The sequence below is a fragment of the Lynx rufus genome, unplaced genomic scaffold (assembly GCF_022079265.1).
Source record: "Lynx rufus isolate CCGP_SWC_20201006 ecotype Redwood Valley unplaced genomic scaffold, mLynRuf1.p SCAF_1, whole genome shotgun sequence".
Taxonomy (NCBI): Eukaryota; Metazoa; Chordata; class Mammalia; order Carnivora; family Felidae; genus Lynx; species Lynx rufus.
Genome location: NW_025814823.1, coordinates 160,172,981 through 160,194,217, shown reverse-complemented (window position 1 = coordinate 160,194,217; position 21,237 = coordinate 160,172,981). Strand labels below are relative to the sequence as shown.

The window sequence follows — 21,237 nt, the reverse complement described above, 5'->3', positions numbered from 1 at the left end:
GTAATTTTCTATTTTGTGGTATCTTTTTCAGGTTTGGGTATCAAGGTAATGCTGGTTTCATAGAATGTGTTTGGAAGCTTTCCTTCTCCCCCCCCCTTCCTTCTCCTCCTCCTCCTCCTCCCCCTCCTCCTCTTCCTTCTCCTCTTCTTCTTCTTCTTCTTCTTCTTCTTCTTCTTCTTCTTCTTCTCCTTCTTTTTCTCCTCCTCCTCCTCCTCCTCCTCCTCCTCCTCCTCCTTCTCCTTCTCCTCCTTCTCTTCTTCTTTTGTTCCTTTGGAACAAAATAGTTTGAGAAAATGTTTGGTAGAATTCATCTTTGAATCCGTTTGGTCCTTGACTTTTGTTTGTTGGGAGTTTTTTGATTACTGATTCAATTTATTACTAGTAATTAGTCTGTTTAGATTTTGTATTTCTTCTTAATTCAGTGTTGAAATGTTGTATGTTTCTAGGAATTTATCCATTTCTTCTAGGCTGTCCCATTTGTGGGCAGAGGATTGTTTATAGAAGTGTTGTATGATCTTTTGTATGTCTATAGTATGGTTGAAATTTCTCTTTCACTTCTGATTTAATTATTAGAATCATTTCTCTTTTTTTCATGATTAGTCTGCCTGAAGGTTTATCAGTTGTATTTATCTTTTCAAAGGACCATTTTAGTTTCATTGATCTTTTCTATTGTTTTTAGTCTCTATTTCATTTATTTTTTCTGATCTTTATTATTTCATTCCTCCTACTATGTTCTTTTTCTAGTTCCTTTAGGTGCAAGTTTAAGATTGTTTGAGATTTTTCTTGTTTGTTTACTTGGGCCTGTCGTGCTATAAACTTGCCCCTTACAACTAATTTGCTGAGTCCCACAGATTTTGGAAAGCTGTGTTTCCATTTTCATTTGTAAATAGGTATTTCTTCTTATTTCCTCTTCGATTTCTTCATTGACACATTCGTTGTTTAGTAGAATGCTTTTTAGCCTCACGTGTTTGTGTTTTTCCAGTTTTCTTTTTGTAACTGATTTCTGGTTTCATACCCTTGTGGTTGAAAATTTCTTCTTTTTAAATTTATTGAGGGTTGTTTTGTGGCCTGACATGTGATCTGTCCTGGAGAATGCCCTGTGTGTACTGGAGAGAATGTGAATTCTGCTGGTTTTGGATGAATGTTCTGTATACATCTATTAAGTCCATCTCATCTAATGTTGTCATTTAAGACCAATGTTTTCTTATTGACATTCTGTCTGGATAATCTATCCATTAATGTAAGTGGGATATTAAAATCTTCTACTCTTGTTTTACAGTCAGTTTTTCTGTTTATGTCTGTCAATACTTGCTATATGTATTTAGTTGCCCCTATGTTGGGTGCATAGATATTCATAAGTTGTATATCCCCTACTTAGATTATTACATATGCCCTTCTCTGTCTTTTGTTGCAGTCTTTATTTTAAAGTCTATTTTGGGGCCACTTGGGTGGTTCAGTCAGTTGGGGGTCTGACTTCGGTTCAGGTCATGATCTCACTACTCAAGAGTTCAAGCCCCGCATCAGGCTCTGTGCTAATAGCTCAGAGCCTGGAGCCTGCTTTGGATTCTGTCTCCATCTCTCTGCCCCTCCCCTGCTTGCTCTCTCTCTCTCTCTCAAATATAAAAAATAAAACATAAGAAATAATTTTAAAAAAGAGTCTGTTTTGTCCTATGTAAGTATTGGTATCCTGCCTTATGTTTTTGTTTATATTTGAATGAGATAACTTTTCCATCCTTTCACTTTCACTTCACTTTGTGTGTGTTGTTAACTCTGAAATGAATCTCTTGTAGGCAACAGGTATGCGGGTCTGTTTTTTTAGCCATTCAGCCACCCTATGTATTTTGATTGGAACATTTAGTCCATTTACATTTAAAGTAATTATTGAGGGGCACCTGGGTGGCTCAGTCGGTTAAACGTCCGACTTCAGCTCAGGTCATGCTCTCGCGGTCCGTGAGTTCGAGCCCCGCATCGGGCTCTGTGCTGACAGCTCAGAGCCTGGAGCCTGTTTCAGATTCTGTGTCTCCCTCTGTCTCTGACCCTCCCCTGTTCATGTTCTCTCTCTCTCTGTCTCAAAAATAAATAAATGTCAAAAAAAATTTTTAAAAATAAAAAAATAAAGTAATTATTAATAGATACATACTTATTGCCATTTTGTTGATTGCTTTCTTGTGGTTTTGTAGTTCTTCTCTGTTCTTTTATCCTTCTTTTGTTCTCTTTCCTTGTGATTTGGTAAGTTTCTTTAGTGTTATTCTTGGACTCCTTCCTCTTTATTTTTTGTGTATCAAAGGTATTTGGTTTGTGGTTAGCATGAGGTTCATATATAACATCTTATGTATATAGCAGTCTAATTTGATGGTCACTTAAGTTCATGCATTGTAAAAGCACTACATTTCTGGGGGGCACCTGGGTAGCTCAGTCGGTTGAACATCTGACTTTGGCTCAGGTCATGATCTCACTGATTGTGAGTTCACGCCCCATGTCAGGCTCTGTGCTGACACCTCAGAGACTGGAGCCTGCTTTGGATTCTGTGTCTCTCTCTTTCTCTGCCCCTTCCCTGGTCTCTATCTCTCTCAAATATAAAAATATATACATACATACAGTACATTTTTACTCTCCCTCACCATATTTTATGTTTTTGATGTTATAATTTGCATCTTATTATTTTGCGTATCCCTTGACTAATTACTTTAGGTCTAGATGATTTTACTATTTTATTCTTTTAATCTCCATACTAGTTATATAGGTGGTTGATCTATTACTTTTACTATATGTTTATCTTTGCCAGTGAGATATTTTTTCCTTCATAATTTTCTTCTTTCTAGTTAGGACCTTTTCTTTTTCATTTTAAGAAGTCCCTTGAACATTTCTTGTAAGGCCGGTTTGGTGTTGACAAACTTTAGCTTTTGTTTGTTGGAGAATCTCCTTATCCCTTCTTCAATTTTGTGTGATGACTTTGTCCTGTAGAATATTCTTGGTGGTATTTTTTTCCTTTCAGTACTTTTTTTTTTTTATGTTTATTTTTGAAGGAGAGAGAAACAGAGTGCCAGCGGGGGAGGGGCAGAGAGGAAGGGGGACACAGAATCCGAAGCAGGCTCCAGGCTCCGAGCTGTCAGCACAGAGCCTTATGCGGGGCTCAAACTCACAAACCATGAGATCATGACCTGAGCCGAAGTTGGACACTTAACCGACTGAGCCACCCAGGTGTCTCCCTTTCAGTACTTTTTAAACTTTTTATTTTTTGAGAGAGAGAGGGCACAGACAAGCAGGGGATGGGCAGAGGGAGAGGGACAGAGAGAATCTCAAGACTGATGTGAGGTTCAGTCTCATGACCATGAAATCATGACTTGATCCAAAATCAAGAGTTGGATGCTTAATTGAGCAACACATGTGCCCTCTTTTCAGCATTTTTAATATATTATGCCACTCCTTCTGGTCTATGAATTTTCTGCTGAAAAATCAGCTAATATTCTTCTGGAAGTTTCCTTATTAATAACTACTTGTTTTTCTCTTGGTGCTTTTAAGATTCTCTCTTTAACTGTTCATTCTTTGATTATAATGTGTCTTAGTGTGGGTCTCTTTGGGTTCATGTTATTTGGGACTGTTAGTGCTTTCTGGATTTGGATGTCTCTTTCTTTTTTCTTTTCCTTAAGATTTTATTTTTAAGTAATCTCTATACCCAACATAGGGTTCGAACTTACAACCCCAAGATTAAGAGTTGCTTCTTTCATGGACTGAGCCAGCCAGGTGCCCCTGGATGTCTTTTTCTTTCACCAAATTAGGGAAGTTTTCATCCAATATTGCCTCATCTAGTTTTCCTCAGCCTTTTTCTCTCCCGTTTTCTGGGACCGCTACTATGTGAATGTTATTATGCTAGATGTTCTCCCAGAGTTTCCTTAAGCTATCTTTTTTTCCCCTTCTTCTTTTTCTTTTTGTTGTTTTGGCTGGGTGATTTTCATCATCCCATCTTTCAGATCACTGATTGATTCTTCTGTGTCATTTGATCTGCTATTGATTGCCTCTAGTGTATTTTTCATTTCAGTTTTTGTATTCTTCACCTCCGGTTCTTTTTTGTAGTTCCTATCACTGTTATCACTGTGTTCATTAATTCTTTTGCTGAGTTCAGTGAATATCTTTATGATTATTACTTTGAATTCTTAATGTGACAGATAGCTTTGTTTTAATTCTTTTTCTAAGGTGTTTTTCTTGCTCTTTTCTTGAGAACATATCCCTCTGTCTCCTCATTTCGCCTAACTTCCTGTTTCTTTGTGTTAGGTAGATCATTTATGTCTCCCCATAATAAAGGAGTGGCTTTGTGCAGAAGGAGTCCTATGGGTAACCTTGGTAACCTGAGCCAGCTGCCCTAGAAGTACCCCCTGTGTGGGCTGCATGTACCTTCCTTTTGTGGCTAGGTTGTGATTGGTGCAGACTCACTGTTTTGCAGGACTGTCCCCTGGTGCATCTTTCTGTGAGGTCTCGTTGTGACTGCTGTTGGCATACCAGTAATCAGGGCTGGCCCCTGGCATCTCTCACTGAGAGGCCTGGATACGACTGTTATGGGCCCACTGGGTGTGCTGTCAGTTCTTGGTATAGCTGGCTACAGGCTTGGCTGTGACAGTGATAGCATACCGATGGGCAAGATAGGCCTCCAGTGAGACTTGCTGTGAGGTCTGGCTGCAACTTTTGTAGATGTTTTAGTGTACTGGGCTGATCCCCTCAGACAGAGGTGCCCAGGAAGAATTCTGGTGCTGGCTAAGGCCACCTGTTGGCAGTGGTGGGGGTGGTGAGCCCCTTGAAAAGGGCTCTGGTGATGGCCATGGGGGCCTGTCAGGTGTGGGAGGGTGGTGAGCTGTTTGGAAGGGGTTCTGGGCCACGTGGGTGGCATGGGCCAGTGAGTCTGCAGGAAATGCTGGAGTGAGTAAGTAGATGGAGAGAGTATCAGAGCTCCATGAGAGCCAGGCCAGCTAGGTAGAAGGAAAGGGCCAAAAAAACGGTGCCTGCTAGTGCTTTCATCCTTGGAAAACTTTTCAACAGATCCCCATAATATATCAAGTTCCTATATACATAGGAAGTTGACTTAGGTCAACTTCTTACCTCTTTTCTGTTCACTGGCTTATTTTTCTCATTCTGAGGCAGTATCACATTGTTTTATTGTTATGATGTTATATAAATTATTGATACATGGTAAGACATGTTGTTTGAAGATGTTTTTCTTGAAACGTATAACAAGAAAACAAGACGTTGTTTTTGATATAACAAGACGTTGACCTTTTTTGGTTTTTAAATCTTCACAGCTATAAAGGGTAGCAGGTGTATAAATACTAGTATGTAGTTTGGTCATTCATCTGCTCTCAGAAAAAAAATTTAAGCAACTGTATATTGAATAACATTATTTTGCATAGTTTTACAAAAATGTGATTAAGTTTACAAGAATAGTCACTATGCATAAGACCCTCTAGGGCTATATGCTACTGTAGACAAGTATTTTAACAGATAATGCACTAGGGCTGGAGGCAGTGGATCAATTTTCCAATAAAGTTCATTTATCTTATATTTTTCACTGTATATAATTTTCTTTATTGGTTGCTTATGGAATATCATTACATGTTTAGATTTTCTTGCTTTCACTTACGCAGATTCACTTTCTATATTTATACTGATGTTTTGCACCCTATTTATTTTTCTGCTTTTATTATGAGTCACAGTATGTACATTACCATTTTCGTCACTCCTTTTAATCTTTAGTGAACTACTTTATACTATGGATATATTTTCTTTAAATTTGGACGATGAAAAATGCATATTTAACAAATTGAAATGACAGTATTCAGTTGACTTGAAAACACTGTGAACAGACAGTATTTTCATATAGTTGAATGTTATACAAGATTTTGTGATGAGTACAGTCCAAAAAGCACATGTACAACTCTAAAAGCTCAGACATTGTTAAGATCTAATGAGATCTTAGCAAAAATTAAAATTCACCTTAAATGTCAAATTTATGAAATAAATGGGAAAAAATGTAACATTAAAAAAAAAGGTTACAATTGCCAGACTGAGGATCCTTCGTAGACTATGAGGAACCATCCAGGGACTGAGGAAAACATTTTGAAACACACTGTCCTAAAGCATTTACTTCACAGTTTAAAAGCTCTATACTGTGTTCAGAAAAGTGAAACTCAAACAACCTAAAGACCTGTGAGTTGACAAGAGACTTGTACTAACAGCTTCAAATGCAGCCAGACCTATATTCTAGCTAGTATTACCTTAAATTTCATCTTGTTACCCAGGAAATCCTCTATAATAGATCATCATACTGTCCATATGCTTCCAGTGAACATAGTTATTTATCAAAGGATAGTCATTTTTGTGATCTGGAAAGTTTATGTAGATGTTGTAATTGTATTTTTAATTCTTTAGGGTAATCATGCCCCAGATTAAAAAATTTTTAAGTATGGGGCCGTCTGGGTGGCTCAGTCAGTTGAGTGTCCAACTCTTGACTTCGGCTTAGGTCTTGATAGCACGGTTTTTCATGGGATCGAGTCGCATGTTGGGCTCTTCACTGACAGCGTGGAACCTGCTTGGGATTCTGTCTCTTCCCCTCTATCTGCCCCTCCCATGCTTACATGCATTCTCTCTCTCTCTCAGAATAAAATTTAAAAAACTTAAGTATGAAAAGGCTTTAAAAAACCCCACACAGTATCCATGTCCCTCACCCCCAAATCCCACTCTTTAAAAGCAAGCACTTTAGGCAGACGCTGATGCCCTGGAATCGCCCGCGCCGCTCAGCCATGGTCAACCCCACCGTGTTCTTTGACATAGCTGTGGACGGCGAGCCTTTGGGCCACGTCTCCTTCGACCTGTTTGAAGACAAAGTCCCCCAAACAGCAGAGAACTTTCGTGCTCTGAGCACTGGGGAGAAAGGATTTGGTTACAGAGTTCCTGCTTTCACAGGATCATCTCGGGATTTATGTGCCAAGGTGGTGACGTCACACGCCATAATGGCACCGGAGGCAAGTCCATCTACGGGGAGAAGTTTGACGATGAGAATTTCATCCTGAACCACACAGGTCCTGGCATCCTGTCCATGGCAAATGCTGGACCCAACACGAACGGTTCCCAGTTTTTCATCTGCACCACCAAGACCGAGTGTTTAGACGGCAAGCACGTGGTGTTTGGCAAGGTGAAGGAGGGCACAAACATCGTGGAAGCCGTGGAGCCCTTTGGGTCCTGGAATGGCAAGACCAGCAGGAAGATCACCAATGCTGACTGTGGACAAATCCAATAAATTTGACTCGTGTTTTATCTTAACTACCAGACCATTCCTTCTGTAGCTCGGGAGTGCGCCCCTCCGCCCCCATCTGCTCGAAATCTAGAGTTGCTATGCTCCCGCCCCAGTTCTATGGGTCCCGTGTCCTCCTTACTCCCCTCTAAGTTTAGCTGGATTGCAGAGTGAAGTTTATGATCATGAAATAAAGGCTAAACAACAACAACAACAACAACAACAACAACAACAACAACAACAAAGCAACCACTTTAAATTGTTAGATTTTGTCCTCTGTATTTACCTTTGTATCTCTATATATTTATTGCTTTCTCTTAATTCATCAATTCTAAGCATTTTCTGTGTTTATAGCAAATAATAATTTTTGCCCTCTTACATAGTTTGTCCACCTCTTTTTTTTCAATATGGTACAACCACAACATAATTTTTTAGTTAAATTCATGTAGTATTTCCGTTAGTATATTCAAGTATTTTTCTTCAGTGGACCAAGTAGTGCCCCACTCCCCCACCAGGAGTTGTTTCATGGTTTCATTTGCTTGTCATTCTTCAATCCTCTTTGTCTTTTCCAAATGATTTTTTAGTTCAATCTTTCTGCAACTCCCAAGAGTCAATGTTCACATCCAGGTTTGATACTCAAAATAAAACCAAACCAAACAAACCTTTTCTCTCCTTTTGTTCATTACTTAGTTTTTCTGTCCTACCTTCTTAGAGATTTCCTAGACTTATTTTCCATGTCTCCTAGGGGTATCTTTAATTCTGCTGTAATATTTTTAGTCTTCCAGAATTCCTCATTTGTTCTCAAGATTTAAAAAAAATAGAATCCAATTCTTTGGTTGTGGTTGTGAAATCTTGTACATCTGAAAATCTCTTCTCTGCAGTTTGTTTTTTCCCTGCTTCTCCCCCTTCCCTGACACCTTTTAAGCTCATGGCAGGGCTGGGTGGGTTAGTGGTGAGGGTTTTTTCTCATTCAGGAAGGGGTGTCCCTTGACCTCTTGGTGACCCTAGGTTTCCCATTCATGTGTAGGTATGGACATTCAGAGGCTCACTGAAAACTCCCTGTGAGTAGTGGGTCTTACTGACCCAGTTACTGACAAGCTTCACTGTAGGTCAGTAGTGTGTTCATTTGTCACTCTTTATTGGTCTCCTCCAGGAGTAGTTATCTACAGGTTGTTTCTCTGGACCAGTTTTTCAGGGGAGACCTGGATTCTTATTGCGTTCACTTGCTGGAATCACCCATACCTTTCTTGGTACCTGGTATCTCCTTTTCCTGAGGTTTTCAGAAATGATTCAGTGCAAATTGACTTGTTTTCCACTGGTATCTACCTTTACCTGCATTGGATGTTTCTTTGTCTGGTAAATGCATTCCCATTCCCCTATTCACTTCTGATTTAAACATGGTTTAGGGAATGTGGATTTATTTTAGGATCATCTAAAATTGACTTTCTTTTATTCTCATTTTTGGGCTGATTTTAAAGTGAATAAGGGATCAAAAGGTATTTTCTTTGCCATTTTGTTCTTGGTAGTGGGATTAGTCTTGTCTGAACTGTTAATTCCTCCTTCAGCTGCTGAATTGTCCACAGCCAAAGTCAAGGGCATAATATCAACCCAGGAGGAGAAGAGCACTGTACTTTGGGAGTAAAAGACTCATTCAGATTTGCCCTGCTAATTAATCCAGATGTCCCATGATTCTTAATAATTCAAGAAAGTATTCATAGCATGTTGCGCTAAAGTCCTCAAAAAGAATCCTTAAAATACTCACGGAAATCCTGTTCCCAAGTTCTCAGGATTTTTGAAGACGTGGAATACTTAGTTTCAGGCAGCTAACAGGACTTAATTGCTTAATAAAGCAATAAGATGAATGACGGAGGCCATTCACTAGAGCACTTATAGATGCTATAGATTTCTAAATAAGGAAGTGGGAAACATATCTCTCAGAAGTCCAGGAAGAAGTATACTCTGAAACATCAAATCACTGATGTTACACTAATCTTTCAGTACCTCAGTTTTTAATCACCTCTAAGTGGATATAATAGTAGGTACTACTACATGGCATAATTATGAGAAATCATTGAGTTAATATTTGTAAAGTGCTTAGAACAGTGTCCAGCACATGGCAAATCCCATACAAGTTTTTAAAAATAAAACAACATAACAAAAAAAGATATAAAGTCAAAATAAGTGAGGAGGATGAGACATATGGAAAACAAAAGGTTTGAAGATAAAATGTAGTACACAAAAACATGCCCATGAAATCCTTTACGTTAATAGGAAGGAGAATCACAGTCTTAGCTTTGAGCTTTCTGCTTCCAAGACAAAATAGAAAGGCAATCAGTTATATGATTCATAGAGCCCATAACTTACAAACAAGAGCTAGTATTGTTCCTTATATGAAGAGCAGAGATAAATACATCCCTGGGTCCTAATATCTATTGTTTCCCCAAAGTTTCTCGCAGTTATTGAAGCAACAGGTTTTATTGGCCTATGTGTCATTATCCTTTTCAGTCACATCATAAATATACCATTGAGAGCAATCTGGGTCTGCAGCAAACTACAGAAGGTGGACCGCTGGGTTGGTTACAGACTATCTTTGTGGCCTGGCTTAGTCTAGGACTGACTTGGAGAATGTCCTTAGGAAGACAGCTTATCTTCCAGGACTCAGTTACCTAAAATTAAAAACAAAAGGCAGGGTTGGGAGCGGAGCCTGGCACATGATAAACACTCAAAATCCACTTAATGAGTGATTTCAGCCATTTTATTGAAAAACATTATATAATGGGTGATACACATTTTGCCTTCTTATTTGGGTAAATTCAAAATATAACTTAACCTCTTTTGGATGACTCAATTCCACCACAGTGAACATCACCAATGGCCTCAGGGGATGGTGAGTTGCATAAGCTTGTCTGCTCCTGCACTCTGCTTCACAATGATGTGTCTTTTATTCTGATGTATGTGTTGAAGTTCTCACTTCTGCATCCAAAGCAGTTGTCCGGTTTCTTTTTTATTACTGTGTGTGTGCCGCTTCTCTTAGCCTTCTCTTTTCCCTCTGTATATATGTTGTTTTCCTTCTGATGGTGAATAAGAAGTTGGCTGATTGGGATGTAAGAATTGTACCTAACATAGAAGTAAATAAGCCCCGAGTGATGACCAGAGGGTGGGTAAAATGCACAATTTTGTGTACATGCTCTGTAAGATTCCTTTTTTGGCTCACCTGACCTCTTGTCTTACTATTTAATCATGGTTGTGTTCTGGATAGCAGAGTTTTGCAGATAACTGATCCTCAGACAAATGCAATATTGATCTACACAGGATACAGTATTATGCTGAGTAAGGGGTCGAAGGGAGAGCTTTCATGTAAAATATTGCATGAGGAGGAGGTTGTAGAAGTGTTTCTGGGAAAGTCCTCTTATTGTACATAATAGATTAGTTAAGCAAGAGCTCCAGGTGAGTGGGGACTAGATAAACCAGACTGTAGCATTGAGTCATCCAACGTAGGAGACAGAGGTGTTAAGGCTCAGGGCTTGGAAATTGAATGTCCTAGATATCCATCTGTACCCATTTGAAACATCGCTTGCCTGTCCTTGGAGCAAGAGTTTGGGGTTAGTCATTGCCTCTCTTCATCGTTTTCATATTCTGTGGGTAGAGTAAAAAGAATGTTCCTTTATTCTCTGAATGTTTTGCATATTATATCCAATTTTCATTAAGTGATTTAATTGTTTTACCAAAATTATTTTTAGTAACCTAGATATTTTTGAGAATGGCACAACAAAATGCATGGACAATGTAACACAATATGACCTTAAGGAATTCATTTTTAGCATCATGAACAAGGATAACTGAGATCAGTTTAGTTTTATAAGTGGATCAGTGTAGTTCAGTACACTTGAGAAGTGAAGTAAGATTCTCCAGATAATAAGGGATATATAGTCTGTAATGAAGAAATAAATCCTTGAGATTTTTTTTTTTTGGCCAAAAAAAGTGTTACCCAACATATTACTTGCACAGTCAATGAAGAATTTATTAAGAGTATTTTAAAATGTTACAAAATTTAGACCACTCTTCCCACCTCTTTGGGCGTATTATTTTCCCATTTTAATAATTTACAATTGAGCCTGTTGATGCTCCTGCCAAGTTGATTAATGAAATGGAGTGTTTGGAACCCTGACCTATTTATTCCTCAGAAAACAAACCATTTATGTTTGTTTCTGAAAATTTTCCCCACACTTCTACCATCTTGGTCCCTATCAAGTTCTATCCAAGAGATAAATGCATCGTTCTCGTAAAAAATGGGCTTCATAATGGGTGATTATTGCATTGTTAATGGGCTTGTTCAATTTACTTTGAGGTCATATAATCCCTACATTATCCCAACTATAAATAAATTGCTTAAATTGAGGTCAAAGGTAGCCCAAGGAAGAAACCTTCTTCAGTGAGCCACCTGAGCCCACTCCCAGAATTCATTGACTTGCATACCCAACACATGCTGGGTATCGATTCAACATGCCCTCCAGTGAATCAGCCACCTTCTACTTTTTTCTAACCTCATCATTCAGAGAGCTTGGAAGCTATCAGGACTGTCTTTACTGATAAATGACAGCAAGGCTTACACTGGGGATGAGAGCTAGGAAAGAGGACTGAATTTTTGCTCATGGAGAACATGAGGTGAAAGAAAGACTTCTCTCCTCTGTACCAAAAGGTGAGGGAGGAGGTGGTTCTTCTCAGAAAAACTGCAATATTTTAATATACTTTTCTTTCTTCTGGCCATGGAAGAACCTATATATTTACCATCTGGGATTTTCTAAGTCTCCACTTAAGTAAGTTGCCTTTATAAGAAGACTAAAATATGTAGAGACCTAGGAAGACATTTTTAAGCAGGGGGATATTTTTGGGTTTTCCATGCCTATCTAATGACCCTATTCAAAAATGAAGAGTTGATGGAAGTTTCACCAAATTTATGATTCACATTTCTATTTTATACAGAGCATTATAGGAAAAATTTTGAGACTTTTACAGTGATCTCATGTCTATTGATGAGCAAGAAGAGATGCTTGAACCTGTTTCAAAATTAATGCAGGTTAAGAGGCAGTTCACTCAATTCTGTATTTTGTGTAACTTTTTTTGGTAGCCATTGGGGGTGGGGGGAAAGAGCCAAAAACCAAACACTCAGTTTGGTTAAGTTAACCATTGTTAAGACTCTTCATGAAGGAGAGAGAGCATTTTTCTCCTCTTGGACATAGGTTGTAAATGCCAAGAAGACATGATTATATAGTCTAAAACATGTAACAGTATCATATACATGATTTCAATAGATTAATTTCAGTTTGAATTGATGAAGAGCTGAAAAGATACAACACTCTAAGATAAGCACTTAGATTCATTATCAGTGAAGGTTGTGTTTGGATTTATTATCTTGCCCTGCGTATTAAAGACTTGTTTTTGTTCTATGTGGGGTGTGTGTGTGTGATACACATGTTAGACACAAACTAGTATTATCTTACTATTTGTAGGGGGTTCTTTCCCTAAATGAGGCATTTCTTTCTTTCCCTCAGGAAAGTATAGATAGGATAATTTCATTTTCTAGATAGATAGTAATTTACTGCATACAAAGTTTTAATAGTAAGTTAAAATGATTTGAAATAAATCATTTGCCAAAACAATGCTTTTGTATCTGTGTCAGATGGTGTTTTCCAAAGATGTCTGAAGATAACTCTAATCCTACATTATCTTCTACACTATGATTTTTATACTTTCTTACCAAGAGATGGTTTATTTCTCTATTTTCTTATACAGTATTTGGATAAGCCCTGTGATTGCTCTGACATATGGTATACAGTGGAAGTGACACTGTGCTAGTTCCTGGTATAGCCATTAACTCCATTTTATTTATCTTCTCTGCTTTTATACTGTCTCCCTCTTAGAGCTGCCATGCTATGTATGTAAGCCCAAGGCAAAGTCAACATAGAAAAGTCATGTGCAGGTACTCTAGTTAGCAGCCCCAGCTGATCCCCCAGTGAAGTCGCTATCAGCCATTTGAGTGTGCCATCTTGGATGTCCAGCCCAAGTGAGCATTTAGATCACAGTATCCTCAGTTGATCTCTACCACTGAATGAGAGATCCCAAGGAAGAACCACCCCACTGAGCCCAGCTAATCCATAGAACCATGAGACAAGTTACTTTACTTAATTGAAACCGTGGGTACACATTATAGACATCTGTATCCTAGATTGTAAGTTTCTCTAGGTAAGGAAATAAGACTATTTAGCTTTAAAAAAAAAGACTATTTAGCTTTGAATCTCTAGCATTCAACAGTGTTTTGTATTTAGTAGGTATTCAACAAACATTTGTTAACTGAATAACTCTTCCCTTTAATATTACCCTCAATCCAATTCTTCTACGCATTAATATATGTCCTCAATTGCAGTGAGTTATTTTATATAGTGAATTTATAGTCCTATCCCATGATTGCCAAAGAATGTGATTCTGATGAGTTGACAAGCTCCAGCACATTTTTGTGAGGTGATTAGTAATGTTGATATTTATATAAGATTTTATTGATGTTATATACATGCACATGAGTTTATATCAGTATTTATATATAAAACAGTCTAAATATTTAAAATTTTTTGACCCTATTGATTCAAACAGGATGGTGAAGTTCATTTTTATAGTAACTAAATAAAGTATTTAACTAAGATTATGGGTGTGTGATTTATCTTCTTATGATAATATTTTCAAATATGTTAGATGCATTGTTAACTAACAAAATGATAATTTGTAGTATTTACTAATTCATAAAAAATGATTTTTAATAGACTGTCTTAGCATTTTCTTTCAGGTAGGTAACTATACTTTAAATCATATACAACAATAAAACATTATTGGACTGAGCATGGTTTCACATGGCAAGCATTGACTTGATAATCTCAGTGAGCCTGGATGCTAATGTAAACAAGCTCCACCCCTTACTGCTTGGTGATCACACCCTAATTAGTCAACCTCTCTGCTCATTTTCTTCAAATCTCATTGAGTTTGCAAAGTGCCTGCATTGACATGATAGATGATCAAAAAAATCCCTTTGCTTCCCTCTGTTGGTGTAGGATCAGTCCAGTTCTAGTATTTTTCCCTTTCACACAGCCTCCATGTTGGTATTCTTAATAGGTTAGGGTCAAAAAAAGTGGCTACCATGAGCTTGGAGTCTTTACAATGATCTCAGTTACATCTGTCAACTTATTCTTGACTCTTTCCTTCTTTGTTTCTTCTAATTTCAGTCCTAGTTCTACTCTTGTGGCATTACTAAGTTGAATTATTCCTTCCTCCCTTCCTTCCTCTCAGAAACTGAATAAAGTGGGCAACACCAAAGTTGTAGAGCACCAAAGTGCCAAAATTTCATGAAGGTCTGTGGTGAGGTGAGGGAGAGGCTCACTGCCCATTTTGTGTTATGTTCACCTAACAAAGAGATTGCTCCCAAGAATGTAAACTCTCTGCAGGTAGTTGGAACCACAGTTGGCCACGTTCCAGTAAGAGTTCCTGTGAAGTAGAGAAACCGGCTTGTAGAGTAAGAGAATAAAACGTACTTGTAGAATCAAAAGCAGAAATGAGACCCTAACAGCTTTCCAGGCAGTTTCCAGCCTTGTGGGTCTGGCTCCATTCCTGCCCTTGGGGTTGCATAAGATACTTCTGAAACCTTACAATAAATCCCTCGTGCTTTTGTGCTTGAGGTAGTTCAAATTGGATTGTGTTGAGGACATCATAGAGTCTTGATCAGTTATTACCCCTTCCAATGCCTAAGAGATGTATAATAAATTTTAAAAGCAAATATATGAAAGGAGGATGTGATTTTTAATTTCATATGTCAACTTGAGTGGACTAAAGATGTCCAGACTGTACAACATTACTTCTGGATATGTCTGTGTGAGTGTATCTGGAAGAAATTAGCATTGGATTCAGTAGAATGAGTAGAGATCTGTCCTCACCAATGTGTGTAGGCTTTATCTAATCTACTGGGGACCTGAATAGAATGAAAAGGTGGAGGAAGGGTGAATTCTCTCTCTCTTCAAGAGCTGAGACATCCATCTTCTCCTGCCCTTGCATATTGGGGCTGCTGCTTCTTAGGCCTTCAGAGTCTTGGACTTATACCAGCTGTTCCCCATTTCTCAGACCTTTGGACTCAGACTAAATTCCACCACTGGCTCTCCTAGTTTTCTAGCTTGCAGATGGCAGATTGTGGGCCTTTCAAACTCCATAACTGCATGAGCAAATTTCTATTACAAATTCCCTTCCCTCACCCCACATCCCTGACATTTGAACAACATGGGGCCTGGAGGTCCCAACTGCCAACACAGTAAAAAATCCACATACAACTTTGCCCCAAAACTTAACTACTAATAGCTTACTATTGACTGAAAGCTTTGCTAATAACATAGGCAGTTGTGAACACATATTTTGTATATGTATTATATTCCATTTTCTTAAAGTAAGCTAGAGAAAATATTAAGAAAATCCTAAGTAGACCCATGTACTACTGTGTTCAAACCTGTGTTGTTTAAAGGTCAACTGTTGCGTTTTTACATATACATCTACGTATATATGTGTGTATACACAGACACATGTATATACATACACATTTGGTTATATACACAGTGTATCTGTACCTATCTATATTTATATATGTACATGTTGTTATATATTATATATTCCATTGGTTCTATTTCAGGGAGAACCTTGACTGATACAGAGGATATGGGATTACTCTACGCCACTACTTTTCTTCATAAATATCTCCAGCATTGCCCTGCATTTTTATAACTCCATTCTGTGTTTTTATTAGCTATGTACAATTTTTTTCACTTGTCCCTCCTTCACTGTTTACTTCTTTGTCACTTTCTTCTTCCCAGTTCTGTTATTTTTATAGTCCTTTTCAACATCTTTTCATTAACTTTTGTCCATGTTGCTTTTTTATTGAGCGTCTGTGTGCAATTTCTCACATTTGTCTCCTCTCACTTATTACCTTTGAAAAAATTGTAAGATCAGAGAGTGGAAAGACTTGTTCAACCGCCAGGCTAGGCTGCCTTCCTTTTGCCATTTTCTACTGCAAGCAGTTCTGAAGAGTTCAGAATGCTATCCCTGGCCTAGTCTGAACAATTGGAAGGGATCTGCAGACAAGAGCTAAGGTTATGTTGTAAGCACTGCAGGGACCTGTCTCCAAACACTCTATGTGCAACCCAGTCAATGAAAACATTTTAGAGTGTCCTTTCCCAAAGCTGGTACTCTACTGGGACTCTTATTTGCTGAAGGGCATAATACATGACCAGAAATCTGCAATAATTTCTCTGGTAGCAGCTTTTCTTCAGAGTTCTTCCTGTCCCCAGGCCACTCTTCATCCCTAAGGTTCTGTCCAGGGCAAATAGTTGTTTGCGGGTCAGCATTACTCTGAGTTAGGGCCTTACAGAATTTATGCTGAGACTTCTGGGGCATTACCATGAGGAGGCAAGCAGGAGTCATGTGGTATGCGCAACTTTTGCATTTGGTCTCACTCATTTTTCTAGAAGCCCTGGTACCAAGTTCATCCCACTTATGGATATGTCTAACTTAGGTGTCTTTGGAACTTTGACCCAGACCTAGATTCTGGAACGTTCATAGGGGGATAAATGCAAATTTAGTTCTAGAAATAGCTCAAGGGTTTGCCACTTCCCCAAAATGAACATATCTTCCTTTCCTCCCAGCTCCCCAAATAAACTTTCACCTATTTCCCAACCTCCAAATGTCAACCAAATTTCCATTTTGACAGAAAAGTCAGAATCTTGTATTTTGTGCCATCCCAAGTTATTTGACTACTCTTTCCTTTTTATTCCCAAGATGGAAGATGAACATTCATGGCTCAGAATCTATCCCTTGTACTTAGAATGAGCAAATGAATAGATCTCTCCATAGTCCTTACTCCATAGTCCTCCATAGTCCAAATCACCAACAATGTATTAATGGCATTGTTATTGACAGCTCAGAAGATCTTGCTAGAAAATAAATTTATTGTCCTCGGCAGTGGTTACTACCTTGCTGCTTCCTGTGTAAAGGTTTTGAAAGCCTTTTGTGCCATCAAGTAGCACTATTTCCCTTGGCATTGCCAAATTATTTTATTTTTTATTGATGTATAATTGACATATAATATTCTCTTAGTTTGAGGTGTGCATGATAGCGATTCAATATTTTTACGTTATGAAATGATCCCCATAAGTCTAGTTACCATCTCTCACCATATAAAGTTATTACAATATTATTGACTATATTCCCTATGCTGTATATTTCATCCCTATGACTCTTTTACTTTGTGACTCTCAATCTCCCTCACCTATTTTGCCTGCCCTCCCAGCCCCTTCCCCTCTCTGGTAACCAACAGTTAGTTTCCTGTATCTGTAAGTCTGATTTTATTTTGTATTTTAGTTTCCATGTAAGAAATCATATGATATTTGTCTTTCTCTACGTGACTTATTTCATTTAGCATAATAACCACTAGGTTCATACATGCTGTCACAAATCACAAGATTTCATTCTTTGTATGACTAAGTAATGCTCCCTTGTATGTATGTATATACCACATTCTACTTGATCTGCTCATTTATTGATGAGCACTTGGGTTGCTTCCACATCATTGCTATTGTAAATAATGGTGCCCTGAACATAGGGGTGCATATATCTCTTTGAATTGGTGTTTTTGTTTTTGTTCAGATAAATAGAAGTGGAATTTCTGGATCTTGTGGTGGTTCTATTTTCGATTTTTTTTTCATTTTATTTATTTTAGAGAAAGATAGATTTGGAGGAGAAGGGCAGAGAGAGAGAGAGAGAGAGAGAGGATCTTAAACAGGATCCATGCTCAATATGGCACCTGACGTGGGGCTCATCCTACTACTATGGGATTATGACCTGAGCCAAAACTAAAACTAAGTGTCAGACACTTAACTGACTGAACCACTCAGAAACCACTTTAATTTTTTTGAGGAACTTCTATATTGTTTTCCATAGTGGCTGCACCAATTTATATTCCCACCACTAGTGTATAAAGGTTCCCTTTTCTGTACATCTTGGCCAACACTTTTTTTTTTTTTGCAACAGCCAGTTTGATAGGTGCAATGCTGTATCTCGTGGTGGTTTTTATTTACATTTTTATGATGGTCAGTGATGTTGAGCACTTTTCATGTACCTCTTGGTCATCCATATGTCTTCTTTGAAAAAGTTTTCTGTTCATTTTTATTTTTTTTTAGCGGGTCCAGGGTGACTCGGTTGGGCATCAGACTCTTGGTTTCAGCTCAGGTCATGATACCAAGGTTTGTGAGTTTAAGCCCCCGTATCTGGCTCTGCGCTGACAGTGTGGGGCTTTCTTGGGATTCTGTCTCTCTCTCCCTCTCTCTCTGCTCCTCTTCCACTCACTCTTTATCTCTCTCAAAAAAATAAACTTAAAACAATGAAAAAAATTAAATATTAAGATGAGTGAGTTATTTCTGTATTTTGGATATTAACTCTTTATCAGGTGTATTATTTGCAAAAGTCTTCTCTTATTTAGTGGGTTGCCTTTTTGTTTTATTCATGGTGTCTTTTGCTATGCAAAAATTTTTTAATTTGATGTACTTCCATTTCTTCATTTTAGCGTTGGTTGCCTTTGACTGAGGATACTTGTCCAAAAAAATACTGCTAAGACCGATGTCAAAGAGAAAGGGGGAACCTCTTACACTGTTAGTGGAATGCAAACTGGTGCAGCCACTCTGGAAAACATTATGGACATTCCTCAAAAAGTTAAAAATAGAGATACTCTAAGATCCAGCAATTGCACTATTAGGTATTTACCCAAAGGATACAAAAATACAGATTTGAAGGGGTACATGCACCTGATGTTTATAGCAGCATTATCAACAATAGCCAAACCATGGAAAGAGCCCAAATGTACATGAACTGATGAATGGATAGAGAAGATGTGGTGTGTATGTGTAATATACACACACATATGTACATATATATACACATACACAATGGAATGTTAGTCATCAAAAAGAATGAAATCTTGCCATTTGCAATGATGTGGATGGAGCTAGAGGTGCTAAACCAAATAAGTCAGAGGACAAATACCATATGATTTCACTCATATGTAGAATTTAAAAAACAAAACAGATGAATATAAGGGAAGGGGGACAAAGAGAGAGGGAAGCAAACCATGAGACTCAACTGTAGAGAACAAACTGAGGGTTGATGGAGGGAGGTGGGTGGGAGATAGGCTAAATGGCTGAAGAGTATTAAGGAGGGCACTTACTATGATGAGCACTGGGTGTATATATAAGTGATGAATCACTAAATTCTACTCCTGAAACTAAAATAATATTATATGTTAACTAAGTACAATTTAAATAAAAATTTGGGAGAAAAAAAGGCTCTCCTCACAGAACTTACTGCCTAGGTTTTCTTCTAGGAGTGTTATGGCTTCAGTTGTTAAATTCGTAGTCTTTAATCTATTTTGGTATTATTTTTCTCTATGCTTTAAGATAGTGTCCTAATTCTTTTTTTTTTTTTTTTTTTTGCATGTAGGTGTTCAGTTTTCTCAACATCATTTATTGGAGAGACTCTTTCTCTACCATTGTATATTTTTGCTTCACTTCTCATAGATTAATTGACCATACATGCATGGGTTTGTTTTGGGGCTCTCTAATTTGTTCCATTGATCCGTGGGTCTACTTTTATGCCAATACCACACTGTTTTGATCACTATAGCTTTGTATTATAGTTTGAAATCAGGGATTGTGATATCTCCAGGTTTGTTCTTCTTCTCCAAGATTGCTTTGGATATTTGGGGTGTTGTGTGGTTCTGTACACGTTTTAAGATTATTTGTTCTAGTTTTGTGAAAATTGCCACTGATAAATTGCTTTAAAATGCATTGAATCTGTAGATTGCTTTGGTTAGGATGAATGTTTAACAATATTCTTTCAGTCCATGAACACAGAATATCTTTCCATTTATCTGTGTTGTCCTTCAACTGCTCTCATCAATGTCTTACAGTTTTTAGCATATAAGACTTTCAAGTTTGTGGTTTAATTTGTTACGAGGTTCATCTTTATTTTTTGGTAGCTCATGTTTTATTTTGTTTAAGTACAATTAACAGTTTTATATCAGTTTCATGTGTACAGCATAATGAATCAATAATTCTATACATTAGTTCTCACCACAATAAGGGTGTTGACATCTGTCACCAAAGTTATTACAGTATTATTGACTATATTCTTGATGCTGTACTTTTCATCTCTGAGATTTCCTTATTTGATAACTGGAAGTTTGCACCTCTGAAACCTATTTCACCCATCCTGCCACCTATCTCCCCTCCTGTGACAACCAGTTTTTTTCTTTTATTTAAGAGTCTGCTGTTTTTTATTTTGTTTTGTTTGCCTCTTTCTTCTTTGTTTTGTTTCATATATTCCATGTGTGAGTGAAGCCATATGGTATTTGTCTTTCTCTGACTTATTTCATTTAGAATAATAGCTGCTAGGTTCATCCATGTTGTTGTGAAATGTGAAGATCTCATTCTTTTTTATAGCTGAGTAATACTCTATTGTGTATATATACCACATATTCTTTATTCATCTGTGGATGAACACTTGGGTCACTTCCATATTGTGGCTATTGTAAATAAATAATGCTGCAATAAACCTAGCAGTGCATCTATCTTTTTGAATTAGTGTTGTTTCTATCTTTAGGTAAATAGTAGTGGAATTATCGGATCATGTGGTATTTCCATTTTTAATTTTTTTTTCCCATTTAAAATTTTTTGAGAAACCTCCATACTGTTTTCCATAGAGGCTGAATCAACTTACATTCTTACCAGTGGTGCATGAGAGTTCCTTTTTCTTTACTACCTTACCAAAACTTACAATTTCTTGTCTTTTGAGTTTAGTCATTAAGATAGGTGTAACGTGATATCTCT

General features: G+C 37.7%; 1 pseudogene; it reads left to right on the top strand.

Moving 5' to 3' along the window:
• The first annotated feature begins 6,788 nt into the window (after positions 1 to 6,788).
• LOC124506676 (peptidyl-prolyl cis-trans isomerase A-like) lies at positions 6,789 to 7,285 on the top strand (annotated as a pseudogene).
• Positions 7,286 to 21,237: the final 13,952 nt, after the last annotated feature.